This window comes from Festucalex cinctus, chromosome 10 (genome assembly GCF_051991245.1).
Source record: "Festucalex cinctus isolate MCC-2025b chromosome 10, RoL_Fcin_1.0, whole genome shotgun sequence".
Taxonomy (NCBI): domain Eukaryota; kingdom Metazoa; phylum Chordata; class Actinopteri; order Syngnathiformes; family Syngnathidae; genus Festucalex; species Festucalex cinctus.
The window spans coordinates 28,629,932-28,640,010 of record NC_135420.1 but is presented as its reverse complement, the minus strand read 5'-3'; positions in this window follow the sequence as shown (position 1 = coordinate 28,640,010).

Below are 10,079 nucleotides of genomic sequence, written 5' to 3'. Positions count from 1 at the left end.
CATGAAGCCACTGCTGCATTCCGGTCATGTTGCGGTTTTGTTTGCCTGTCACGCTTGACTTCCAGATTCTTCCTTGTTCAAGTGTAGCAATAAAAAAAAAAAAAAACAGTTTGTGTCCTAAATCAAAACCTAATTATTCACCTTTGCATGCTGTAGCCGGCCGGCCGGATCTTCTGCTTTGATTTGATCTGGTGGTCGATTTAGCTCATGGAATGTGCGTAGTTAGCCGCACAAGGTCTGTAAATCTCTGTCGAGTCGAAGCATGACTTGGAACGACTATTTTTTTTTGTAGCATATAAGCATGAATCACTCCTAAAGTACGACGGCGTATTAGGACCATTTCGAAATATCTTTTTTAGAGGTGGCTAATATTACGAGAAAAAAAAGCTCTCAAATTTGCGAAATATGCAAGTTTCTAAAGTCGCAAATTCGCTATTTTATAAAGCGCAAATTTGCAACTTTGTAAAGTCACAAATTTGCGAGCTTTTTTCTCTGATTATGTATATAGATTTATATTTTCTCGTAAATTTGCGAGTTTATAAAGTGGCAAAATTGCAACTTTATAAAGTGGCAGATTTGCGAGAAAAACTATCTCCGAATCTTGCAAGAAATACATGTAGCGTAGCTTTCTCGCAAATCTGCACAAAAAACTCGGAAATTTGCAAGTTTGTAAAGTGACAAATTTGCGACTTTATAAAATGGCAGATTTGTGAGAAAAAAACCTCAGAATCTTGCAAGAAAAACACGTAGCGTAGCTTTCTCGCAAATCTGCCACTTTATAAAGTTGCAAATTTATCAGTTTTTTGGTCACAAATTAAATTAAATAAAGTGTCAAATTTGCGAGTTTTTTCCTCGAATGTAACCCCGCCTCTAAAAAAAAAAACTATATTTATGCGTGGCCCTAATACGCAGTCGTACTAAAGGAATTAGAACAAAAAAAAACAAAAACAGTCAATGTATTTACTTTTTGAGTAATATTTTATTGTTCTAATAGTCGACTATTTTTACACTCTAAAAATCTGCTTTCATATGTAAAATAAAATGTTTATGAGGAGTCACCAAAACTTGTATGTCTTCCTCATGAATACAACTTCAGAATATATATTTTTTTTTTGATAGCATGCTAATACACAAACAATTGTGATGCTCCATGGCAAATAACCCAAAAATTCGGAAAATTTGGACTAAGCAGAAACTTGGTGTATTTGTTGATAGTGATGTCACGACACTCAATCTCAAATTTGACATCAAAGATTGAAGTTGGACATTTTCTGGAAAAAAAAAAAAAAAAAAAAAAAAGGGGTGATGGGGCGTGGCCATCTAACTTGGAACTCTTATATCTCTGTTTTGGGTTGTTTTGTTTTGGTTGGATTTTAGTTTCCTTTGTCAAAGTCTCGTCACCTTTTATCATGTCCACCTGTGCTTGTCGTCCAATCAGCTCGCTCAGCCACAGGTGTTTTTGTCCAGGTGTCCCTCGTCGTCTCGTCAGTTGCTGTGTATTTATTTAGTTCCCCAGCAGTCGTCCGTCTCGTTGTGTTGCTGTCTGCTATCTCGAGTGGTTGTTTCAAATTTTGAGTCTTGCTTTTGGACCTTTTGTTGGTTTTGTGTGGGTTTGCAGCATATTGCAATCACTTGAAAAAAAAATCCAGTTTTTTTGACTAATCTTTTTGGTAACTAATTTTTTTTTTTTTGTTTCAGAGTTTTTGCAATGTTTTTTTTCCTGTTTTACAGAATTATTTTTTTTTCTGTCATTAAAAAAAAGAAAAGTATTTAGAAAACCAGGGGAAAAAAAATATACAGAAAAGCAGGAGGAAAAAGTTACTCAGAAAACATTATTGAAAAAAAAACAAAAACGTCACCCATTATGCAAAAGGTCCCGTTTCAGCGGTCCGTAGCTCCCAATCACCTGCTTGGATTGACTTCAAATGTGAGATTTTGAGTTTCGTCACCACGATCAGCAAGTCCACCAAGTTTCATTCCAATCCAGCGTTTCTCGTTTTGGGTGATTTTTGGCCATGTAACGAACTCTCCTCGAATCTGGCGGCGCGCGCACTTAACCTGGGAAGTCGTCGCTATTTTGTGCATGCGTTGACGGAGTAGCGGACACGCTGGGTAAATATAATCTCGTATGCATGTGCTATATTGTAGCAGTCCTCTTGAATGTAAGGTGCTTTCTTGACCTGTGTCTTCTTCTTCTTCTTCAAAAAAAAAAAAAATCGGTGTACAAAACAAACAAACCTTTTAACAATATTTCAGGACATTAATTGTGTGGCGGGTTCGTTTCGTTGGTTTCTAACGTGCCAACCTATTTTCAGAAACATATCAAAAGTGTTTTTGTGTTGAGCTGTAGCACAAAGAATGCGTGACTGCAGTAAAACTCTGGATTTTCTTTTTTTGTTGAATGCCTGAATTGACATTTTTCCCGCTGTTACTGAGCAGTGTTTTGATATCATGGGGGGGAGGGGTTTATTTGGTCACATGACCTGTGCGGAATGATGATGATGATATTGAAATTGTTTGACTGGCTATATGATAGCACAAATTGCTTGCTTTGCGTTTGTTAAAAAAAATATGACTTTTATACAATCATTTGGAGTTGGTGGGGGGGGTCGTTATGTACAAAATGTCCCCGTTTCCCCCCCCCAAAAAAAAAGCTTATTTTCATACTTGATGCAATTGTCGTATTTCTCGCTATTGTACATTGTCGTCTTTTTTTTTTTTTTTTTTTTTTTTTTTTTTTCAGAATGATATTCTAGATTCTTCTTTGAACTAAGATGTATTTATTGAGATGTTTTATGTGAATTGAAAGAACGATATTTTGTATACGTGTTTGCACTCGAATGATATCGGATTCTTGTGAAAATGAAAATAAAAGCTGGAGGCGACGGCGTCACGGGCGAATTCTACTTTTTTGTCCACCAAACGCAAACTGCAACGTTACATAAGCGAGTAAAAAACAAAAAAAACAAAAAACAGGAGCTGAACTATAGTCCGTTTCTGCGAATGTTTTTCGGACCTAACGTCATTCTTCTACATTGCAAAACATGAAGAGAGAGTAAATAACTGCACGCACAAACTTGCTCAACATTTTGACATCAACATACAGCTAAGGCCTGATATGGTAACTATAGTATAGTACAATATAATGTATGTAATACTGTATATAGTAAAATGTTACAAGATAAATTCCAGAGAAAAATAAAAGCAAAATCCACACGATATATTTGTTTTGTAGCGATCAAATAGCCATTTTTAAGTGAAAGCATCCCACGTTGAAAATGAACATATTGTACAAGTGAATTCCACCCAAACAATAACGATTCCCAACGTGCTTCCACAAACACAAACTTTTTTTTAGTTTTTTTTTTTTTTTTGTGATTAGCGGAGCAAAAACATCCTCCTACTGCAAACTTTCTAATCAAGGATTTTCCCAGTGCGAGAGTGTTTGTTTATTCTCTGCCGCCGCATGTTCTGTTTTGTTTTCCCCAAAAGCGTATCAGTGCAGCAGAAACGACAACAACAACACAGTTGGGGTCAATGAACTCCGTGTCGTGTCGTGTTGCGTAAGAACGCAGCTGAGTCCCGCTGCCTGTTTTGATGGGACGTTGACGTCGTTGCCCAAACGCGGGGAAAAAGCGCGCAGAAAAATGACGCTTTCGGTGGTTAGGGGGTTTCAAATTAGGGTTTCAAAGTAGGGCAAAAATGTAGTGCTGTCACTATCAACTATTTCTAGAATCAATGAATCTAGCCAATATTCAATAGTTTAATAGACTCATCAGATTCATTTGAATTTTTCATTGAAGTGTTGTTGTTGTTGTTTTACTAAATTTTGACTGATTTTGCAAGACCCACAGAATATTGTGTTCAATTGCTATAAAAGCATGGAAGCAACCAAAAGAAAGATTAAAGTCTCTTCTTTCATCAGGAAAAAAAAGTATGTTTCTATCTGTTTCCGTTTTGCAGCAATTAGCATTAGAAGAGAGATAAGTTTCATCAGTTTTCACAAATCTATTTCAAATTGTAAGTAATTGTTGAGCTTTTTTCCAACATGGCCCTGGTTGATCTCCATTTGCTCTGCTGCCACCTGCTGGCCGTTTGTGTAATAACTACCATTTCTGCAACCGTTCTTTGCAGTTGAGAGGCTGCATCAAAGCCTTCTGTATGCTCAAGCATTAAAAACAAACAAAAAAAACGTATAAATACGTCTTTTGGACACTTATAACAAAAAAAACGTATTTACACGTTAATGGGAGCAAATGAGTTAAAATAGTTGTCGATTAATTTGATATGCGATTACTTGTCGATTTTAATTTTGACAGCTCTTAAAAAAAAAAAAAATAGTTTGGTTGTTTTGCCATGAAGTAGGTTTGTGCCATCCTTGAATGGTCTTTTTTTTTTTTTATGACAAAGACAAAACAAAACAGTTTTGTTGTTGTGTTGGTTTACTACATCTTCTATACATGCATTGAGATATGTATCATCAAAAATGAAATATATTATAAGAGCTCGTATTTGGTGATATTTAACGATTTTGTCATACAATGTGGATTTTCAACTGGAATATTTCATTAATCAAAACCTGTGGTAGGCGACAAGTGTTGTATTTATTTTTGAAGGTTCCGGGGGGTGTTATTTGTACGGGAATTTTCTCGGTTGCAAACTCCATTCATGAGAAATGAAGTTGATTTCTGGCGCACGTTTTCCCGCCTGCTTCTGATTAGCGGCACAATGCGACAAAAAGGAAACGCCGCAGCTCAAACACAAAAAGTCGCTCGGAGGAGGACGGCGTGAAGGAAGCCAAAGACAATGCAATGCTGGCACATGGGAGCACCCATTTCCTGGGCTTCCCACACAAAAGGTGTGCAATCACACGTTCGCAAACACGTTGGAACATCCTGCGATATGCTAACAAAACCTCAAACTGGCCATCTTGCGTTGCCGCTCACTAAAAAAAAAAAGCACCTTATCTTTGATGGATTTAATTTTCACGCAATTTTCTGTCGCCATGGCGAAAAGTGAGTGGCATATGCTCGTATACTGATAAATCTGGGACGACTTTTACGTGTACAGTTTATGGCTAAAAATGCAATTATAGATTTTGTCCGATTTTATCACCGAGTGCTCCTCAAAGATCCGTAAAAGTGAGAAAAAAAATATTGGGGCTGGCAAAATCCGCCGGGACTCGTCACTCAGAACTCAAATTGAGAATGTCGCAGTTAAACGGAGATGTCGGATGATCTAACCTTTTTTTTTTTTTTTTTTTTTTTTTTTTTTCCCCCCATTTTTGAGAGCTTAGTATTCTGTTCGTCCCGCCAGAATCATGAAGTTGTCAGGAGACCAGAGGAAGGACCAAAGGAAGGAAAGATGTAGGAGAGTGAGATTCAACACCAACAGAGTGACAAATTCAGAATCTTTCACCAACCCCGGATGCATCTGAATTCCAACCGAATTATGGAGACATCAAGAGACCAGAGGAAAGACTAAAGAAAGGAAAGATGGAGCAAAGTGGGTCCAATACCACCCAGACACCAACAGAGTGACAAATCCAGAATCTTTCACCAACCCCGGATGAATCTGAATTCCAACCGGATTGGGGAGACATTAAGAGACCAAAGGAAAGACTAAAAGAAGGATAGATGAAGCATGAGATCCACAAACGCCAACCTCTACTGATTCAAATTCCTTTTGAGTTTCAGTAGATGCTGTCGTGACGTCTAATGTAACCTAACAAAACAAAAAACAAAAAATGTAATTTACAGGCATTTTAATTTTTTTATTTTTTATTTTTGCAAAAAAAATCCATAAATGTGTTGCAATTACATTTGTTCCAATGAACATTCTATGTGTTTGGTTTTAAGAGCTGCCCTGCGTGGTATTCACGCAGGTGTGCATTCTTTTTGTGGGTGTGAGTTCAAACAAGCCTTTTTTTTTTTTTTTTTTCTGAGTTCATACGTCATCGAAAGCCCCAAACACCGCAAAGTCGGGCAAAGTCTCGTTGGCCCTGAATGGAATCGAACATGCTGTCGTGTTGTGTTGTGTACTCTGACGTGAGAAACGACAACGGACACGTTTCCGGCCGCTCTTGACAAACGTCAACATTGGGAACGCCAAAGTTCCGTTTGATCGTCATGTGAAAGAAGCTGCAAACACCTCGTTACGGTATCATCGCCCCCCCGCAGCGACCAGACACAGACTCGCCTTTGTTGCGCTGGGTTGGGCTCGGATCCAGCAGTGTACAGAAAGGAAAAAGAAAAAAAAACAAAAGGAAAAGTGGGTCTGGCCCTGACCTGAGATAACTCGCTAACGGCGACTGTATGCGAGCGGCCGGCACACAAAAAACATGTTTACAAAATCAAGAAAATGAACTTCTCGACTCAACTCAACTTTATTATGTGACTGCTTTGCTTTGCAAGCGGTAGCACATTATTAACTATCTGAGAAAGCGACGTTTGTTTTTCTTTAGTTACCGTAATTTTTCAGAGGAAAATGCGGCCCAAACCGTTGAACATGCCGACACAAATGAGGTATCAAAATAATTTTTTTTCGGAATCCTGATTTACGCAATTCCCAAAAACCCCCGCCAAAAAGTCCCATAGGAATGAATGGCGAAGGGGGGCGGGGATCCACAAATCAAGCACCTCAGGATTGACCTGATTTCAACAGGAAGTGACTTGATTTCAACAGGAAGTGACCCAGAAATGACCTGATTTCAACAGAAAGTTACCTGGAAGTGGCCTAAAATCAACAGGAAGTGACCTGATTTTAACAGGAAGTGGTTTCATTTCAATAGGAAGTGACCGGGAAGTGACCTAATTTCAAAGGTCAGGAAGTGACCCGGAACTGACCTGATTTTAACAGGAAGTGGCTTGATTTCAATAGGAAGTGACCCAGAAATGACCTGATTTCAACAGAAAGTTACCTGGAAGTGGCCTAAAATCAACAGGAAGTGACCTGATTTCAACAGGAAGTGACTTGATTTCAACAGGAAGTGACCCAGAAATGACCTGATTTCAACAGAAAGTTACCTGGAAGTGGCCTAAAATCAACAGGAAGTGACCCGATTTTAACAGGAAGTGGTTTCATTTCAATAGGAAGTGACCGGGAAGTGACCTAATTTCAAAGGTCAGGAAGTGACCCGGAACTGACCTGATTTTAACAGGAAGTGGCTTGATTTCAATAGGAAGTGACCTGATTTCAACAGGGAGTGACCTGATTTAACAGGAAGTAAAGATTTCAACAGGAAGTGAAGCGATTTCAAAAGGAAGTGACCCGTTTCAACAGGAAGTGACCCGGAAGTGGCCTAAAATCAACAGGAAGTGCCCTGATTTCAAAAGGGAGTGACCTGATTTAACAGGAAGTAAAGATTTCAACAGGAAGTGAAGGGATTTCAACAGGAAGTGACCCGTTTCAACAGGAAGTGAGCCGGAAGTGGCCTAAAATCAACAGGAAGTGCCCTGATTTCAAAAGAAAGTGACTTGATTTCAACAGGATTTGGCAAACTGTTCAGTTTATGCGGCTTTTCACCTTGCAAGAGTCAGCAGTCGCATACCAAAAATTTCCGCAGAAATGTTTCTCGTTCATAAAGCGCTTTAAAACAAGCGTTGCCGTATACAAAGTGCTGCACTTGAAACATGCAGTAAAGAGTAAGATGAGTAAAATAAGAGCAATACAAAACGTTGTAAGTAAATATACAAGTGAATAAAATTTACATCAATAAATGAATAACAAGAAGTGGGTAAGAGAATGAATGAATGAATGAAACAATAAACATCAAATTCATAACACAAAATACAGCAGGAACGTCTACAGATGACATGTAAGAGTTGCTCATTCAATAGGTAACGTTGTGTTAAAAACAACAAAAAAAAACAGTATAGCTCCTGTGTCAAAATCCATATAATCGGAGCCAGACAAGTTTGACAAACGGCGAGTCAAGCAGAAACTTGCTGAGAACTTTTTGCGGTTTGGGAGCTGTGCACGTATGCATGCATCATCTCATTAATGTTTCAGCTCCTGCCAGCTACACACACACGCATACAAAAGCATATGGGGGGGGGGGCCTCATTCTTAAATCCGGTTCATCTGAGGACTCACTGGCGCGAATGTAACACATCTATCAAAGAAGGAACATAACTTGGGCGTGCGAAAACACAAGAACAATGAAAAAAAACAACGATCGTCTTACTCATCTTGACTGTCATAATTCACAAAGGAAATTTTTTTTATTTTGTTTACGTTTAATAAATGTAAAAGAAGAAAAATTGTGCCGTTTCTAGTAAGGACGGTCTTCGATGTTGTCCAATTCCGATACTGTAAATGTGCAGGATGCTGTGCCGAGAAACGTTTCCTGGGAGGAGCAATATGGCCGCCTCAAAAGTCGCGGCCGCGTTTACCGATGCGACCTTTTGCTAATTTGCTAACACATGGTGGCCCTCAGTTTACATCCGTACGGTTATTTTTGCCCATATTTGGAAGTTACGAGAGACACGTGATGTAAACAAATGTTGTCGGTCTCTCTTTTTTTTTTTTTTTTTTCATTAGATGATTTCATGTGTATGGCCTACAAATTATTATTTTTTAAATATAAATGTTTACTAACTTTTAATACTGCAAGAGTATAAATGAGTAAGTAAGTCAAGCTCAGGGGCCACATCGGCCCCCTCACATACTCACTAATATCGACACTTACTTTCAGTCCAAAATTGGACATGAATGATAATTCACAGCATAAATTGCAGTGTGAACATTTTGGTGTTAAATGTTGATTTCAAAACCACAAAATGTATTTTTAACACTGTCTGATGTAACTTAAATGGAAGTCAGTGTTGGAGTTATTTGACACATTTCATTTATTTAAACCAGAACTAGTTCATCAAAGAGTTCATCAAAGTAAGCTCCGCCCACTTGATTAGAACTGCTCTTATACTTCAGACACTTCTGCAATTTGTTTTTACAACATCAGTCAGGGTTTTTTTTTTTTTTTGATTTGATTACATTTTTAATCTAGTTAAGTCATGCAGATGTTATTACGTTTTCAGGAAATTATTATGTTCCCTTTGCAAAATTGAACTAAAGTAAAGGAACGCACTTTGAAACATTTATTAATTTGAAAAGGACAACACAAAAAATGGAAAAATGAAAACGCCCACGTTTATTCCCAACTTGTTTCTTTTTTTTTTTTTTTTGGCAATAATAATTTTCTGTTTCAATGACTTTATTTGTGGTCAGTGGCGAGTCCTCATTTCACATTTCTCACTTCTTTCAAACGTGAGATCACGTGAGCAGGAACGTTCACATGCAGCAGTTGACAGATGATGCAATCCTATATGGCAGTTGCGTGGGCCAATCACACACTGGGACTTTCTGTTGCATCAGGAAAAAAATCAAAATAAATCACCAAAAATCCAAAACTATGATCCATACAAGTGAGATGAAATTTACACCAAATTGCACGCGCAAATTCCGGATTTCAATCACGACACACAACAAGAGTCCCAACAAGCAGTGACCGGCAATGACACAAGTATTTATTTTTTGCTCAGTTAAATGTCTTCCTGCACGGATGCACGTTTTTCATGTCTCAAATTAGAGTTTACAGCAGCGTCCTTTTCCCAATGACGTCACACGCAACCGCATCTTCGCTCATTAACTGGATTGAGTTCCCCCCATAAACGAGGCGTTAAAAGTTTGTGAGGCACAAAATGAATGAGGGGGGTGCTCCAAACAAACAAAGGAGCTTCATTCATCCGAACGCTGAAAGAACCACGTCACCATGTGCACTCAAACCGACTTATAAATCACTAAATGTGAGGAGAAAAAAAAAAAAAAAAAAGTCGAACTCGCGATTCGACAAATGAATGAATGAAAAGACAAAATGGCGCATCTATAAAATGAGATGTTTGGAAGTGTCCCCTGTGGTGAGCAACTTCAAACTGCGCCGGTCCCACAAAATAAGGTCGCAAAAGTACGCGCTGTTCTCAACTCAATATTGACGCGCTGGTTGTATTCAAATGGGCCGAACGTCGACGGGCCAATCAGAGCGCAGGCTGATCAGTACACCTTCTTTTCTCAAATCATTC